Genomic DNA, 16956 nt, shown 5'->3' with positions numbered 1-16956 from the left:
GCTAGAAGGTCCTGGCTGGTTCTTTTCAGCTACTATGGGGGCTAGTGCCAATATGCTCATGGATTTTATCAGCTTGGTACACAGTGGGGACCAACCATGGAAAGTCGCACACAGAAACTCTGGTACACTCCCACCATGTGGGCACACTATTGCCATAAGTATTTTGTATGTCTTTATTTCTCAGATTTATAAACTATCCTTCATCCATAAGGAATGCCAGGGCAGGGTATACAACATTAAAAAGAAGCAAACAAATTCAAACTAAAGCCCATACAATTATGCATTGAAAGACAAATTAAAAGAGCCTACTTTTCAACCAGCAAACCAAACAAAAACGCAACGATCAATTCCATTTTAAAATAAATCAAATTTTAAACTGTAAAATTCAAAAATATGAAAATGTTAAAATGCCTGGGCAAAAGTAAATGCTTTAATTAGGCACTCAAAAGGGGGGGGGGAGTTGGTGCCAATTGTATCTCATTTGGGAGAATGTTCCAAAGTCAGGGGAGCCACCACAAAGTATGAGAGATGAGGAGAATGAGGGAAAAGGTTGGTTTCAGGTATGATGGTTGCATCTCTATGGCATCACAGACTTACAAAATGCCACATCCACATATTTATTAACACTTGACGTGCAGGAAGGACTTTCATATTTTCAGAAGTGGTGGAAAAGAAGGGGGAAAATGTAAAACAAGGAAAAGCCCAAATCAGTGACGAATGCAAAGGCAAGTGGGAATCTGTGGTCCTCCAGATGTCGTTGGACTACAACACCCAGCATCCCAGATCATGTTGGATGGGACTGATGGGAGTTGAAGTGCAACAGCATCTGGAAGGCCACATATTACCCCATGTCTACTTTATTCTATTTATCCCTCCTTTCTACTGAGAAAATAGCACTCATAGATAAATAAAGCTTAATTAAAACAATAGTAACTCGAAAGCATTAAAACGCAATTAAAAACACAAAGCCAGAATAAAAATAAATTTGCCTGCCAGTGGACGGACCAACAGAGAGGGAGACAACTTTGCTTCCCTCAGCAGGGAGTTCCACAGCCTTTAGTACTTGCTCAGAAGGAATTTCAACAAATACAGCTTATTCTGTAAGGGCATCTGCCCCAGATCCCTCTACTACACAACTCTTAAAGCTACAGGATCCGTGTCCTCTTTGGAAACAATCAACCCAGAAGATGTCCAAGTTTCATGACTTCCCTAAGCACAGCTACGTCCTCCAGCCGGGTGTCACGGGACTCAAAGAACCTGAGCAGATACTTCACTGGGCATAACTCTGTGACATAGCATATTCACACCTCCAGATAATCCCGTGGCCTGGAACACAAATGCAATTGTATTTGTATTTAAAGATTGCCTCACACGAGAATGATTATATATTATTAGTGTTAGCTAGCTTTATAGCAGCTTACACAGTGCCAAAGGAACGTTATGTCATCCCAGTGTTTTGGAAGCCATCCCACTTTGACCTGGAATGACTCGGTCACACAGTGCCACAAGCACTTTCGCTGTAGGATGTGGGCTTAATGGTTCTGAATTATGAATGGCCTCCAGGGTTTTTCACAGCCAAAGACAGCTGAGGTTTTTATGTACACTTCTGGGAGATGCCTAACGGAGGGTGAAGAAAAAAGAGCTACATTATTCCAGGCAACCTGTTGGCTTCCAGATGTTGTGGACCACAACTCCCAGCTTACTCTAACAAACATGGTTGGCTAGGGAATGCTGGGAATTCTAGCCCAATGAATCTGGAAGGCAACAGGTTGGAGAAGGCTAATCTATAGCCCCAGTGACACTGGGAAAGTGCTTCTAGATCAAAGGGCCCTGAAGAGCCAGTGTGGTGCAGTAGTTAGAGTGTTGGATGGGGACTCAGGAGATCTGGGTTCAAGTCCCTGCTCGGCCCTGAAGCTCACTGGGTGACTCTGGGCAGTCAATGATTCTCAACCTAACCTACCTCGCAAGGTTGTTGTGAAGATAAAATGGAGAGGAAGAGGACTATGTATGCCACCTTGGGTTCCTTGCAAATAGAAAAAAAAATAGGCAGTATATAAAATGTAATGATAAATGTAAAAAAGAAAGCATTTGATTTTGCTTCTTTATTTATACATTCCACTTGTGGGCCATGTTTCTACTTAAAATGACCTCAGTGGCGTATAAATTTAAATAGGGAATCTTCAAACGGTGTACTGAAACAATTTAACAGAAAATACAAGAAGACAGCAAAAGACCTGGCAGCAGTAATCAGAAACCAATGTTAACAACCATATCAATAAGAAGAAATAGAGGCCTGCCGAAAGAAGCAAAAGTCTTGGGGACAAAACTGCAGCAACAACCTGCCAGGCTGCAGGCTATGGATTGTGTTTATGTTGACAAAAGCCCTGCTGAGATGTTCCCTGAACACGTGGAGGTCGGGCAAGACTGGACATGCCTTACCTCCACATATTCAGTATAATTTCTGGAGGTTTCTTTGTACATGTCACTGTCCATGAGCGCAGTTCTCTCTGCCTGAGATGGGTGAGAATTTAGTTCAGACTGTTGTTGATCAGAACTTACCAAAATTCACAAACATCTTCATATTTGGGATGGGAAGAAGCTGAAATTTTTAAAAAATATGATATGGAATAAACCAAAACTGATAGATTCAGTCATCCAGGCTCAGGGCTTTGAGTGCTCTGCTCTTAAATGTCTGGGTTTGAAACCCTGTCTGTTCGACCATGAAAGTGCTCAATTGGGGTTGCCACCTTTTTTTTCCTGACAGGCTCCTCTTATTTACCGGCTATATGGCAGGCAGGCACAACCAGTGGAGGCTGGTGGCTCCGATTTCGGTGGGGCTGTGAATCTACTCTCAGGTTCAGTCAGAACCAGCCAGAACTCTAAAGGAGCTATCCAAGGTAGTTCTCCTGTTTTGAGAATAGGTTTCAGCACTTTGGATAGCTCCTTTAGAGTTCTGGTTGGTTCTGACTGAAACCCAGAATGGAATCACAGCCCCACCCGAATCAGAAACACCAGCCTCCACTTGGTACAACATGGCCCACTCCATGCTAGGAATTGCTAGTTGTATGTGTTTATGTGTTGAATTTGGCCAATGCAGATGGGTGAGAATTTTGTTTCAGTTTGATTTTTGATAAGCGTTTTCTGAAATTCACAAAGTTCTTCATATTCAGGATGGAAAGACTGTGAGATTCTTTAAAAAAACAAAAAAAATCTGAATGCAAAAGAAAGTGAAAGGTTCATCCATACCTTACTCCTCACACAATCAGGGACTCTTAAGATAGCAGGGATCCGTATTGCATGGAGAGAGAGACTTCGGGGCATATGGTTGTACCTACAGAGCTTCTTTTTGAAACTATACTAGACTCATAGAGATCAGGCATGAGCAATCCTGGTTTTGCCTACACACACACACACACACACACACACACACACACTGTATTCAGATAACATGCACAAAATAATGTCCAATAATTAGGGGTGTGATCCGCTCTGATTAGGAGCGTAGAAGCAGTAGCGGATTGGCCTGCTCCGCCTTACCCAGAGGCGGAGTAGGAGCGGACCGCGGACCCCCTAGAAGCAAGGCGAAGAGAAGCGGCCATTTTTCGGAGCTCCTAGTTCAGGCGGAGCGCTCCGGTCGCCATCTTGAAAACATTTCACCATAGGATTGCATTGCGGCAAATAATCGCGCATAACTACGTTCTTTTTGAAGCTATCGTTCTAGAAATTCTTGTGCTCAGAGAGTCGTGGATGGGGGTCATTTTGAGACCACTCTCACCTCTCTGCGTTGTGTGGGTCGCGTGCTATATTTTTTTGAAAATCGGGTCAACCGCGCGGCTCAAACGGCGTTTTCGGCTTTTCGCCCATAGGATTGCATTGAGGGAAAGACTCGGGCATAACTGGGTTGGTTTTTAAGCTATCGTTCTGAAAATTCTTGTGCACAGAGAGTCATGGATGCGGGTCATTTTGAGACTACTCTCAACTTTCTGCGTTGTCCGGATCGCGCGCTAGAAGTTTTTTAAAAATCGGCGGGAAAAATACCTTTTTCAAAGGGCTGAGGGGCAGAGTCAGCTCCCGGTCATGATGATCCCAAAGTTAGAGGAGGGGATAGGCAAAACGGGTAACTTGGGATTCTGGGAAACTTCTCTTTCTTCATCTGAACGGGCTTTTCCCAGTGTTTTTTAAAACAGTAGCCCTACCAAATGCACAAACACAACCTGAAATCATATACTAAGCCAAGAATAAGAGATAGAAACACAGCACTGCTCCCCACCCTAACCTTGGTGAACAACTGAATAGATGTGGTGCAAGGGGATGAGCTCCCCTAGGGCATCTCATCGTGGACGTGCCCCCACTCTCTCTTGCACTGGAAGGCCATTAGAGCCTTCCAAAGAGAGTAAAACGGTGGAGCAATGCCTATCATGAGTCGAAGTGAGCGTTTACTTCTCAGTGGTGGAGCGATGCCTATTATGAGTTGAAGTGAGCGTTTACTTCTCAGTGGTGGAGCAATGCCTGTTATGAGTTGAAGTGAGCGTTTTACTTCTTCTCAGAGCTGTCGGTGGCTGTCTTGAACTGGCAGCTACTTCCCCCTCCCCCGGGCATGTCCCCCTATTGCTGGTAAAAGACAGATATAGCCTTTTTTTAAAAATTCTTCTTGCTGTTTATTGAGCAACACTGCTTCTTTTAATTCCACCCCTCCTTTGTTTATTTATTGATTTATTCCATTTTATATGCATTACTGGCTTATCCTTGGCTCACTTCCTTATGCCCCCAGAAATGCCAGCTGCATGCCTGCCTGCCTTCCCTCCCTCCTCCCCTGCCCACCTCGCAGGGATGTTGTGTGTGGGGTGCCCGATTTTCAAAAATTCGCCAAAAATCAGGGGATGATGGGATTGCTTTGAAACTTGGTGTGCGTGTGTATATCCCCATGAGGTGTCATGGTGCCAAACATGAGGTTTCTAACTTGAACAGAAAAAAAGTTGTATAATTTTTTAGCTTTCAATGCAAGCCTATGGGGGGGGGAACGGAGCTCCGGATCCGGATCCGGAGCTCCGGGCGGAGCGGAGCGGGGGCGGGGCGGAGCGGGGGCGGGGCGGAGCGGCCCGATCCAGAAAATGGCAGATCTGCAAGTGAAGCGGAGCGGGGGGTCCGTGCACACCCCTACCAATAATGTTCAAAAACTTGATGAAGGTCAGATGAAGTTCTCGGGAGCTTCAGTGTGGTTAAATCACAGACTTTACCAGAATGTGGCACAATCAGTACAACCACCCATTGTCCCTGAAAAGTTGTAAGATGACATGGAATAGATTTTAGCCCTGTTTGGACACATTGGATTAAGGGAGAACTGGGATTGTACATTACCACCTGTCCTCTTATAAGAGTATCAGAGTATCACAAAGAGTATCACAAAGAGTATCACAAAGCATCATAGATGTATCATCATCAGTGTGTATGATGCTTCACAGAGGAGGACAGGTATAGAAATGTAATGAATAAATAGATTACCCTACGGTGAGTTTCAGACACAGAGCTGGCCCTACCATTAGGTAGAAAGAGGCAACTGTCTCAGGCAGCAGAAGCTTTGGGGCAGCAGGGGCAGCACATTGGTTGTTCCTCCTAAGCCTCACAGCCATTCCTTTCTCTAAGGTGACAGAGGAGTGTGGCTTACATGGCCTGTTCTGCACCCCCTAAAATAGCCTGAAGTCCATCTCCAGTGATGAAATATAAATTCAACTGCCAGTCTAGATTCTATACGTGGAATTACAGGGTTTGGCGGTGGGGGCAGGGAGCTTTGCCTCAGGAAGAAAAAATATTTAAGGCCAGCCTTACACATTCAGCCCGCCATCTTGTGAACCAGTTGAAGTTTCCAGACACTTTTCAGATGTTACATTTTTCCTGAACCAACAGATGAAAGTGCAGCCATTTCAGTGTATTATGAGCACTGAAGCCACAGGAGATGAATCACAGGATCAAATTAACAAGGTTCTTAATGTGGTCATTTAGTCTGCACTGTTAAACATGCATTCCCTCTTTCTTCCCACAGTCTGTCCATCCGGCCACCAACACTGCCGAATCGTCATGCTTCATGTAACAGTCGAACAGAAGAAATTGTTGAAATGAAGATAGAAAGAACACCAAAAGTTGCATTGCTGTCGCTATTTGAAGAAGATTTTAAATGTAAAAAGGAAATTAAGGAACTGATAACGAATTTGTTGACTGCAGCAAGATTAATTATAGCTAGGAACTGGAAGATACAAGGGGAATATTCTATTGAAGAATGGTATAAAGAAGTATGGGATATAGCTATTAATGATAAATTAACAAGTAATATTAAATGGAGAAGAGGTATAGCTAAATCAAATGATTTTGAAGGAATTTGGAAACAGTTCCTAATATTTGTATTTTCTAAAGGGAGTGGGAATCCACCAGCAGAAGAAAGTATGAGATTCTGGAATCAGGAATGAGATCCCGTGGTGGGGGGTGCACTGTAGAGGTATTGATTATGTTATTAAGATAAGATATTGTATTCAACTGAATTATGTAGTATGTTGTGTGTTTTTATGTGATGTAATGTGTATGTTTAATAAAAAAGAAAAAAAAGAAAAAAAATGTAACAGTCGAACAGGGTGTACATGCGCAACATCTAACGTTGCGCAGCTGACATTCCAGACACAATCTGCAAAACCAATGTAATGGGTTTTTACAGACGCACCTTTTTGAACAAGACTCCCCTCTGAAATCCTCCCATTCTCCCCCCCCCCCACTTCACTCCAGTTTCAAACTCCCCATCATTTTTGGGATAGAGGGTTCATCTACACCAAGCAGGATATTCCACTGTGAAAGCAGTATATAAGAGGCAGGAGCCACACTACTGCTTTATCGCGGTATTGAAGTGCACTGACAACTGTTGGGGCCCATTGACACAGACCATATAGCGCTTTCATGCCGCTTTCATAGTGTTATATCCTGCTTGGTGTAGATGTGTCCTGGGCCCCAGCACAGTAGTGTAGATCCTGTAGTGCACTTCAATACTGCTATAAAGCAGTAGTGTGGCTCCTGCATTTTATATATCGCTTTCATAGTGGAATATCCTGCTTGGTGTAGATGAGCCCTAAACCTCTTGTTTGAGAAGAAAAGGACACATAGGCAGTGAGTGCTTCAAGCGTACCACACTGCATTCTACCATGGTGCTAATACTTTAAGTTTGATTTGTGGCACACTTACAGGGGGAAAAGAGAAACCACCACTGACTTAGGCCAGATCTACACTATTGCTTTAAAGCGCTTTATAACAGTTTTATAGCGCTTTAAAGCAGTTAAAGCGCTTTATAACTGTTATAAAGCGCTTTAAAGCAGTAGTGTAGATCCGGCCTTAGGCTATAAACATGATTATTCCTTTGATCTTGCACGCTGGCATTTCTGTCTGTGTGTGTGTGTGTGTGTGTGTGTGTGTGTGTGTGTATATATATATATATATATATATATATATATATATATATATGGCCCAAAATGAATGAAATCAGTAAGAGAAGGCAGATAAATCAAACTCTCCTAAATGCAGTTCTCCCACAACTTATCTGCACACTGCGAGAGCCAGTGCACACATTTCAAATTCAAATCAAAGAGGGAAGAGATACACATCATAATCTTTAGGCAAATATATGGAAATCCAGATGGTTGCAACTGGACCCTTCATATTTACAATGCCTCTGTGAATTATTTGTCTTTTTTTTTAATTGCTCAGCTCTACTTTAGATTTCATTTGTGTCCTGCTGTTCATTGAAGCTACTCACCACATTTTTGCAGCTAGTCATAGACACATTTGCAGAGAGCGCAAGACAGATGCTGGTTTTACATAGCTATAGATACGTGGTACCTAGTTGGTTTCAAAAGTACAGAAGGGTAAGACAGTCAAATAGTGGGGGAATTATTTTCAATATAAATGAAATCTGGGGGTGGGGGGAACAAGCATAACTGAATGTTTTATGGTCTTTCAAGACACCAAAAGCCCCTGCTGTAGAGGTGGTAGCAAGACGCTCTGGCTCTGATGTACTACAAATTTTTAATTTGAGGCACCAGCACACCATCAGGATAAATTGAAGACAGGGCATTAAAAAGATATCAAAATTCTGCATCATTCTATGTGGCATTCTATGTGGCATTCTATGTGGCAAAATTCTATGTGGCATTTCATATTGTGCAACATTGGGCATGTCTACACTGGGCGATATCCCAGGGATCTTCCCGGGATCATCCTTGTGCATCTACATGACAAGCAGGGGATCCCGGGAGCAGGGAGGGAGATCCCTGCATTTCCCAGGGATATTGCCATACCCTTTCTTCATGGCTTTTCCCACAGTCCCAGGACAATCCCAAGGACCGTGGGTGGTGTGGCCACCCATCCCGGATTCTTCCCTCTTCCCCGTAAGTAGCGGGGTCATCAAAGGGAAGAAGCTGGGATGGGAAGAGTCTAGGGCCATCAGGGTGGGGTGGGGTAGGGTGGGGTGGGGAGTGGGGTCGGGGCTTCTTTTCTTTTTACTTTTGTTTTAGAGGCATCACTGTAAAGGCCTCACTTACGCAAAAGGAGGACATAGGTAATTTCTGGAGTGAGGGCAGTGATTGCTGAGTTCACGTCAGACCTTGCCAAGCCTCAAAAGAAGTGAGCGTCCAATGAATCGGATGTGGGTGAGTTCGCTCATCATTAAACCAAACACATTTTAGCAAAAGTATCAAACATACTGAAAGTCTTCTTCCCACACAGAACCATCCAATCATGGTGGAAAGGGGAGGGACTTGAGGAAGTCTATAAAAGAGGGACACAAATCTTTGTTTTTTTATCTTCGAGGATTCTTTATGTTTTGGAGAGTGCACCTTCACAGGTTCTTCTTTATGATAAAAGTAGTTTCCATTCTGTCACTTATTATAATTCCTGTAAGCATTTTCTGTTCATTCCACACTGTGTTTCCCTATATTTCCCATTCCTTTGTGCTAAGTTACTCGTGGTTCATAGTTTATTGAGATGCATTAGTTAATAATCTGATCTCTGGGAGTCTGTCTGTGTACCTTTTATAATTGTCTATAAAATAGGGGCGATTTTCCCTATCTGACTCAAATTTGGCAGGCCTACACTACTGCTTTATAATGGTATTGAAGTGCACTGACAACTGCTGGGGCTCAAGACACATTCCATATATTTTCAAACCGCTTTCATGGTGTTATATCCTGCTTGGTGTAAACCTGGCCCTGAACTGTTCAATGAGTAGCAGAATGTCTAAAATTTCATGCCAATCAGATGGAAAACACAAAATCTCTGGGCAGTAGAAGAGCAGCTGGGTCTCCTACTGAAAGCAATGGGAAATGAAAATGACTGGGGGAAATTAAAACAAATGTAATGATAGTAATAATGAAAAGAAATCTGAGTAGAATAACTAAATAAAAAAAGTACCTTGCACACCCGTACCAAATAGGTGAAAGTGCTAAAGGAGTATTGAGTAAATGAGTAGTGAGTTACCTCTAAGCACTCCTAAAATATTAATTCTTAAGTAGTAGTCACTCATCTCTAGTCTAATGAAACTATGTACAATTAGTATAGGAAACTCGTCACAATAGGAAGTAATGCAAAACCCTTTCCCCATCATCCATTGGAGTAAAAAGATCCAACTCAAATTTGGTATATTATCATCTTGGGATATTATAAGTGACCAACATCTTATCCAGTGTTATTGAATAATTATGGCAGGTTTTTTCCAGCGTGTTCATTACCTGCAAGTTATGTTTAGCTTCTAAACAAATAATAAATGTGCTGCCCTTGAAAGTTCAAGAGAAGAATTTGATTCCATGATTCAGCAGAGATTATGTGCAATTTGGTAACTTGTTTACTTTTTGGCTCATTTATTCCCCTTCACATGGCAGAGATAATTATTACTTTCCTCACTCGTAGGTGTTTTCATGAGGGCAAGTGTATTAAGGACTGTCCCACGCTCATATTTTGTTAATGAAAGGCACACAAGAACCTAAGATAAGCAGGTTCATAAATCTCAGCAAAAGGATTGTCTAGTTAGTTCCTCCAAAAGAGAGAGAGCTGAAACAAATTCCTATGTTTTGTCGGACCAATGTCTGTTGTACGAACTTGAATGTTTGCATTTAATTACTATTTACTGCATTTTATATTCTGGCCTTGAGCAAAAAGAGATATAAGCAAAACTGAGCTTTGCTTAGCATATGCTGAAAGTAGTTCATGGTTCTCCTATTCTGGAATACATCAAAATTAGCTGACCGCACAGACTGAAAATGAAGACATGCAGAATTTGGCAGGATCTACACTGCTGCTCTATAATGGTATTAAAGTGCACTGACAACTGTTGGGGCCCATGACACATTCCATGTACCATTTTCAAACCACTTTCTTTATTTTATATACTGCTTGGTGTAGACCTGGCCTCAATGTTATCTAAAGCAGAAATTGATTCTAGTTTTTAATTTCACTATTTCCCAAAAGTTATTTTAGTATCCTTATTTCTCATGATCTGGTTTCAATAAGACATCTATCAGGCTGCAATCCTATACCTATTTACATGGGAATAAACCCCATTGAACTCAATAGGACTTACTTCTGAGTAGGCATGTGCAGCACAGTAAAGGGATTTCCTTGCAAGACTTCTGTGTGACAGGCAAAAATTTAATATGTGCAGCTGGCAGTCAGATGTTGTGACGGGGAAACATTTTCATCCGTGGATGAAGATGAATTTGGCATGCAGATGTTAAAGGGGAAGGAGGGTTGCCAAAAGGAAAGGTAACAATCCTGTATTATATGCTCAAGAGCGTGGGCATCCCAATTAATAACTTAGGAACATTTTTTTAATTGTGAACATTAACAAAACAGAACAAAAAAAATAAATCGTGAAAAAGTAAAACAAATGCTTCCTTAATTCATATGTTTTGGCAATGCCCAGTAGTTGTCCCCTTTTGGGAGGAGGTTATAGTAAGGATAAACTTTGTACTGAAAACAGTCTTTAATATGGAATGATGTGCATGTTCTCCTAAACTACCTACCGGCTTCTTGGAAGTTAACACATGGTCAACACAAATGGATTTTCAGGGCCCTTATAGCAGCTAAAAGTTTTATATTATCATGTTGGAAGGACAAATGCTCACCTCCCATAATGCAATGGATTGAGGACTTAACAACACTATCGACATTTGAATGGGTGTTATATAGGCCTGACTTGCAAGTGGAGAAATACATGGATATATGACCTGCTTTTCTTGAAATCTATGCAAAACTCTCTTCCTTTTTTAAAAAATGAACAGTATACCTGATGGGGGAAAATATGATATTCCTATATAACTTAGAAATTTGGCACCTCCATCTAAAATTGGTACATTAAAAGACAACTTCTAAGGGTGCAATCCTGTGCATGTTTAGATAGAAAAAAAGGCCTACAGTTCCCAGTATACTTTTTGTATATTTGCCTAAACACACATAGGATTGCACCTCAAATCTACTTTGACATTTCTAGATATGTCCAGCTACTAAGATTTTCCTTTAAGGCCTTAGCTAGACCTAAGGTTTATCCCGGGATGGTCCCGGGGTCATCCCTGTTCATGTAAATGACACACAGGGGATTCCGGGAGCAGGCAGGGACGACCCCGGGATGATCCCAGGATAAACCTTAGGTCTAGCTAAGGCCTAAGACTGATCTTAACCATGCTGGGATTCAGTAGCAAGAGTAAAATCGTTGCTTTGATGATGAACTTCTAACCTGATCTTCTTTGCTTCTAGTCCACGACTATCAGGAATTATCTGCTGTGCCAGGAGCCAAACGTCTTCTGAAAAGAATTAGCCCCCAAGCCTCTGCTGATGGGAGATTTGAAAAATCAAGTTTGTGCTTTGCCTTCTGCCAGGCTTCCTCTCTGAACATGAAAACAACACAAGAGGTGAAGAAACGAGAGAGTGGAGCAAGTTGAAATCACCAAGTAATGACACCCTGACCTTCAGGGCTGAGCTAGATGTTATCTTTGCAAAAGGCATGGCCCCAGTCGAAGGTTTGCAAGATAACTGGGAATGCAGGGAAGGTAAGGATTGTGCTGATATGGGAGAAGATGCAGGTAGGAGCACTTAACCTTTCCTGTGCCTGACAGTTCTGCCCAAGGTCACGTCCCCCTCAACCTGGCTCACTTTTGCTTTTGGAGCCCAGCTGGGAACAAACACTTTAGCAACTGCTCTGGAGAAGTTCATGCTAGGGTGACAATATGGAAAGGAGGACAGGGCTTCTCTATCTTTAACAGTTTATAGAATTTCATCAGGTGTCGTTTGTATGCATGCAGCACCTGGTGAAATTCCCTCTTTATCACAACAGTGAAAGCTGCAGGAGCCCTGCCCACTTTTGTAACTGGTCAAAAGGGCAGGGCTCTTGCAGCTTTCACTGTTGTGATGAAGAGGAAATTTCACCAGGTGCTGCATACATACAAATTACTTCTGCTGACATGCCCTTTTCAAGATACAGGATCCCTGTCCTCCTTTCCATATGGTCACCCTAGTTAACACCACCTTCTGTTCTCTCCTGTAAAGGACCCATAGCCCCCACCCCACCCCCATTCAGGTTACTACAAAAAAAAAAAGATGAGATTGGAAACTGTGGCTAGATCTACACTCCTGCTTTATAGCGGTATTGAAGTGTATTGATAACTGTTGGGGCACAATCCGCATTCCATATACCACTTTCATAGGACTTCTTTAAACGAGCATTTCATAGCATGTGTGAGACTGGCCATTCACAGATGTTTGCAGGTCATTCTGACGACGCTTTAAAACTCCTGTGCATCTCCCACTTCATTTACTGGTTTTAACGCTAAAAAATAAACCTCAGAAAACCCGACTCTTCTGAGATATATTGAAATTTGTCAGGTTTTCCTGCTGTATGCAGGCAAAGTGGTGTTAGAAAATGCCCACTAGAGGGCACTGTCCCATTCAACTGCATTGAACTGTAGTCATATTGAGCTGTGGTCACAACTCTCTTCTTCGTATAATTACAGCTCATTGCAAATGTGGAAGAGAAGCAGGAAGCAGAGCTATGGTAAGGAACAGGATTTTCCCTATCTGAAAGAGCTCATAGTGTTATGTTCTTCTTTTTATTCCACATTTGTCATGATTTGACACAAGGGGCATGGCTAGACAAGAGGGGTTGAGGGAGATGATCTTGCAATTTTATTATTGCGAGATCATCCCCCTTGTCTACACGCGGCGCGCAACGTCCCAGGAGGAAAAGGACATTGTGCCCACCATTTTGTTTTGTTTTTTAAAATCAGAGAAGAGTGCAGGAGCACTCCTGCGCAAAATGTGAGTGGTGTTTTTTTTTTAAAAAAAAAAACCCTTCTGCTCTTCCCACCCCACCCCCAATGGACACAGAGCTCCTGAGGTGCTCCGTGCCCCATGCCCGGGTCCCAGCTTCTCACATTTACTCACAAGGAGCCGGGACAAAACCACGACAGCAGGCCACACGTCCCGCGGTCTTGGAATCATCCCGAGACCATGGGAAAAATCGAAATAAAAGGCTAGGGCAATATCCCAGGGCAAGGGAGGAATCATTCCTCCCTGCTTCCGGGATGCCCTGTGCATCATGTGGACACACAGGAACGATCCCGGGATGATCCGTGGGATATCGCCCCATCTAGACATGCCCAAAGTGTAGATCTGGCCCAATTTCTTCATCCTTTCCAGTTTCATCTTAAGAACTGCTGACCCTGCAGATCCCCAAGTTCAAAACCTTCTAGCAGAGTAACCCACATTATTGCAGCCTGCAAAAGTGAAGTAAATGTGAGATTTTTAAAAAATTGTTTGTTATTCTGCAATTTTTTCCAGCCAACTTACTAGGGGGTGAGCTTCTCTGAACACAGCAGGACATACATCTAAGTAAATATGCATACGGATTACTCTTTTCATCAGCTTCTTGCCCTGTCCCATGACTCAATGTAATATAACCTCTCTCTCTCTCCGTCTCTCTCTCTCTCTCCATCAGCAACTTCTCTGGCTTTTGAGATGCACCCAACATTGCTCACACATTTGCAAGCATATCCTTGCAAGAGTAGAGAAGTAGTGCAGGAGTAATAGAGAAGTAGGAGGAAGAGGATCACCCTCTCAAGAAACCTTGCATTCCACTCAAAACACACTCTGGTTGCTTTACTCTGATCCTGTGAAATCATAGGAGACATATAGCCCCAGCACAGAAGGGCTTGTTGACCACCAGGTATACCAGCGTATTGCCACAAATCATAACTATATGTAGACACTGGAGCGACAGCAGAAAATATAATGACATCAACAAGTATATTCTGACGCAAAACACAACTGAGTAAGATCATGGTGAAAGCCACCTAGCCCTTCTTCATTTAGGGCCACTTTGCACAGACAAAATGGCCTGTGGATATCATAGAAACAGTAGAGTCAGAAGAGGCCTACAAGGCCATCAAGTCCAGCCCCCTGCTCAATGCAGGAATCCACCCTAAAGCATCCCTGACAGATGCTTGTCCAGCTGCCTCTTGAATGCCTCTAGTGTGGGAGAGCCCACAACCTCCCTAGGTAACTGGTTCCATTGTCGTACTGCTCTAACAGTCAAGAAGTTTTTCTGATGTCCAGCCGGAATCTGGCTTCCTGTAACTTGAGCCCATTATTCCGTGTCCTGCACTCTGGGAGGATCAAGAAGAGATCTTGGCCCTCCTCTGTGTGACCAGTTGTAGTTCCAAGTCATGAGCTGAGTGTATGGCATAGCTATGGCATGATTGCTATACCCTACACTCACGTCATGATGAACTTTAGATGGATCCTGCCTCTAGAGGGATCCACCTCACCCTCCTGACATTGAACTCTACATGGATCCTGCCTTACTCACCTCATGGATCCTGCCTCTACATGGATCCAGCTCATTCATCTCACATTGAAACCGACATGGATCCTTCCTCACTCACATCATGCTGAACTCTACATGGATCCTGTCTCTACATGGATCCACCTCACTCACCACAGGTTGAATGCTACATGTTGAACTCTTCCCAGGGGTCTTAGGCTTGCAGCCTTAATGTTCCTTTTGGAAAAAATAATGTGGCTTCATGCACTGGATCTGATTGCTCTGTTTGGTATTTGGGCAGGTTGGGGGTGCTCCTGGCTAGTGATGATCAAGGAGAGGCCGAAACTCTCTGTTAGAAGATCAGTCCTTGGATCTAACAGCTCAGAATAGTGCCATCTCCGTTTGAATCCATATTTGCCTGTTAAACAGAATCAATCACTTACCTGTGACAGCTGCGTCTTCATTTTATACTGCTCTTTCTGGTTTTTCTTATACACTTTTCTCAAGAAGGGGTAAGCTTGGCAGATGACTGCAAAAGGAAAAGAATGCAAGCTATTTTCAAGCCAAGCACACTCTGTATTTAATTTAGACAAAATACAGCTTTTAAAATTATTTTTACCAAAATGTTCAATCCTTGGCATTTTTAGAAGAAAGATGCCAAGCTGAGTACGCATGATTGTTGCAACCCAGTCTAAAGGCCTCCCTAGGCTTCCTTCAGTGTATCAGCAATCCCTGCTGCCCCTGCTGCTTTGGGCTCATATGCCCTGGATCAACAACCCCTGACCTCAACCTCCAGAAAAGCACAATTCATTTATGGTCAAAGGAGAGGCTTTTTCAGTTTTGTTTTCTGGGATTGTGCAATACCTTCAACATGGTTTCATCATCGACTTGTGGTTTGGCTTACAGAGTGAGGGAGCATAGTGGCTTGGTTTCTTGTAACAGAGTCACATGTGTGCCAGGGTGCGAGTACTACTGAATCCCCATTGCATTACTGGGCCAAACATCTGAATTTTGATTGTAAACGTATTTGTTTCTCTCCCTTCTAGTATCCACCTTCATTGGTGTTGGTTATAACCACTTCTATGAATGCAGAGAGGGGAAACTCTCCAGAGGGGAAACCATGAAGCTCCTCTGTTGACAAACAACATATCACAGAGATCCAGTGCAGGAGAGGAGCTTTTCCAGGGCCGGCCCTGCCATTGGGCAGAGTGAGGTGGTCACCTCAGAGTCTGGTGGCAGATGCTGGCAGACAGCAGCAAGAGGTTGGAAGAGAGAGAGCTGTGTGCCCCCCAGCCTGTCCTATGGCCCATGAAAGAACCTGCTGCTATCAGGTGTGATGGGGGATGCTGTCCCATCAGCAGTGTTGGAAGAAAAAAAAGATTCAACTGCCAGTGGATTCAGCTTCTAGACATGGAATAGGAGGGGTGCCATCTTGTTCTTTACTTCAGGCAGCAAAATGTCTTTGGCCAATCCTGGGCTTTTAAGTCTCACTGCTTTAAAGCCCTGCCTTGATGGTGCCCACATTGCTGCTGCTTTCCCACTAAACTCTGCAGTGTCGCTTCTGTGGGGTGGCAGCGGTTGGAGGCAGCGGGGGCTTCCTGGCAGCCAGGCAGCTTGATGGTCCTGCCCCGTCCTCCTCCCATGTTCCGATCAGACCAATCAGGGTTCACCATCCACCCCGGAACACCCCTGCCCAAACGCCAGAGCGAAGTCAGATGACAGAAAGGCTGTGGTGACCTCGCTTCAGTGGTAAAAGTTGGGGTAAGTGCCTGACTTCTTAAATATGCCATTTTGCAGGAAAGCCCCGCAGTGGCTGAGAATTGGGGGCTGCGTCATATAACTGATGCATATAACTGACGCAGCACCAATTCGCAGCCACTGTGGGGCTTAGAAGAAGTATAGACAGCCGCTTGGATAGGGATGGGAAGCCTGTAGCCCTCAGCCTAATTTCAAAAGCCCTCCACTAGCCATAAGTTTAGCCCTCTGGGAGAAGCAATTCCTCCCTGGCAGCTTGCTAGGGAGGGAGGGAGAGTGGGGAAGTGAAGAGAAGTTTATTGCCTTTAAAGCCCTTCATGGTTTGGGTCCAAGTTACTTGTGGGATCACCTTCCCCCATACA

Source organism: Elgaria multicarinata, chromosome 6 (assembly GCF_023053635.1).
Source record: "Elgaria multicarinata webbii isolate HBS135686 ecotype San Diego chromosome 6, rElgMul1.1.pri, whole genome shotgun sequence".
Taxonomy (NCBI): domain Eukaryota; kingdom Metazoa; phylum Chordata; class Lepidosauria; order Squamata; family Anguidae; genus Elgaria; species Elgaria multicarinata.
This window is presented reverse-complemented; position numbering follows the sequence as displayed.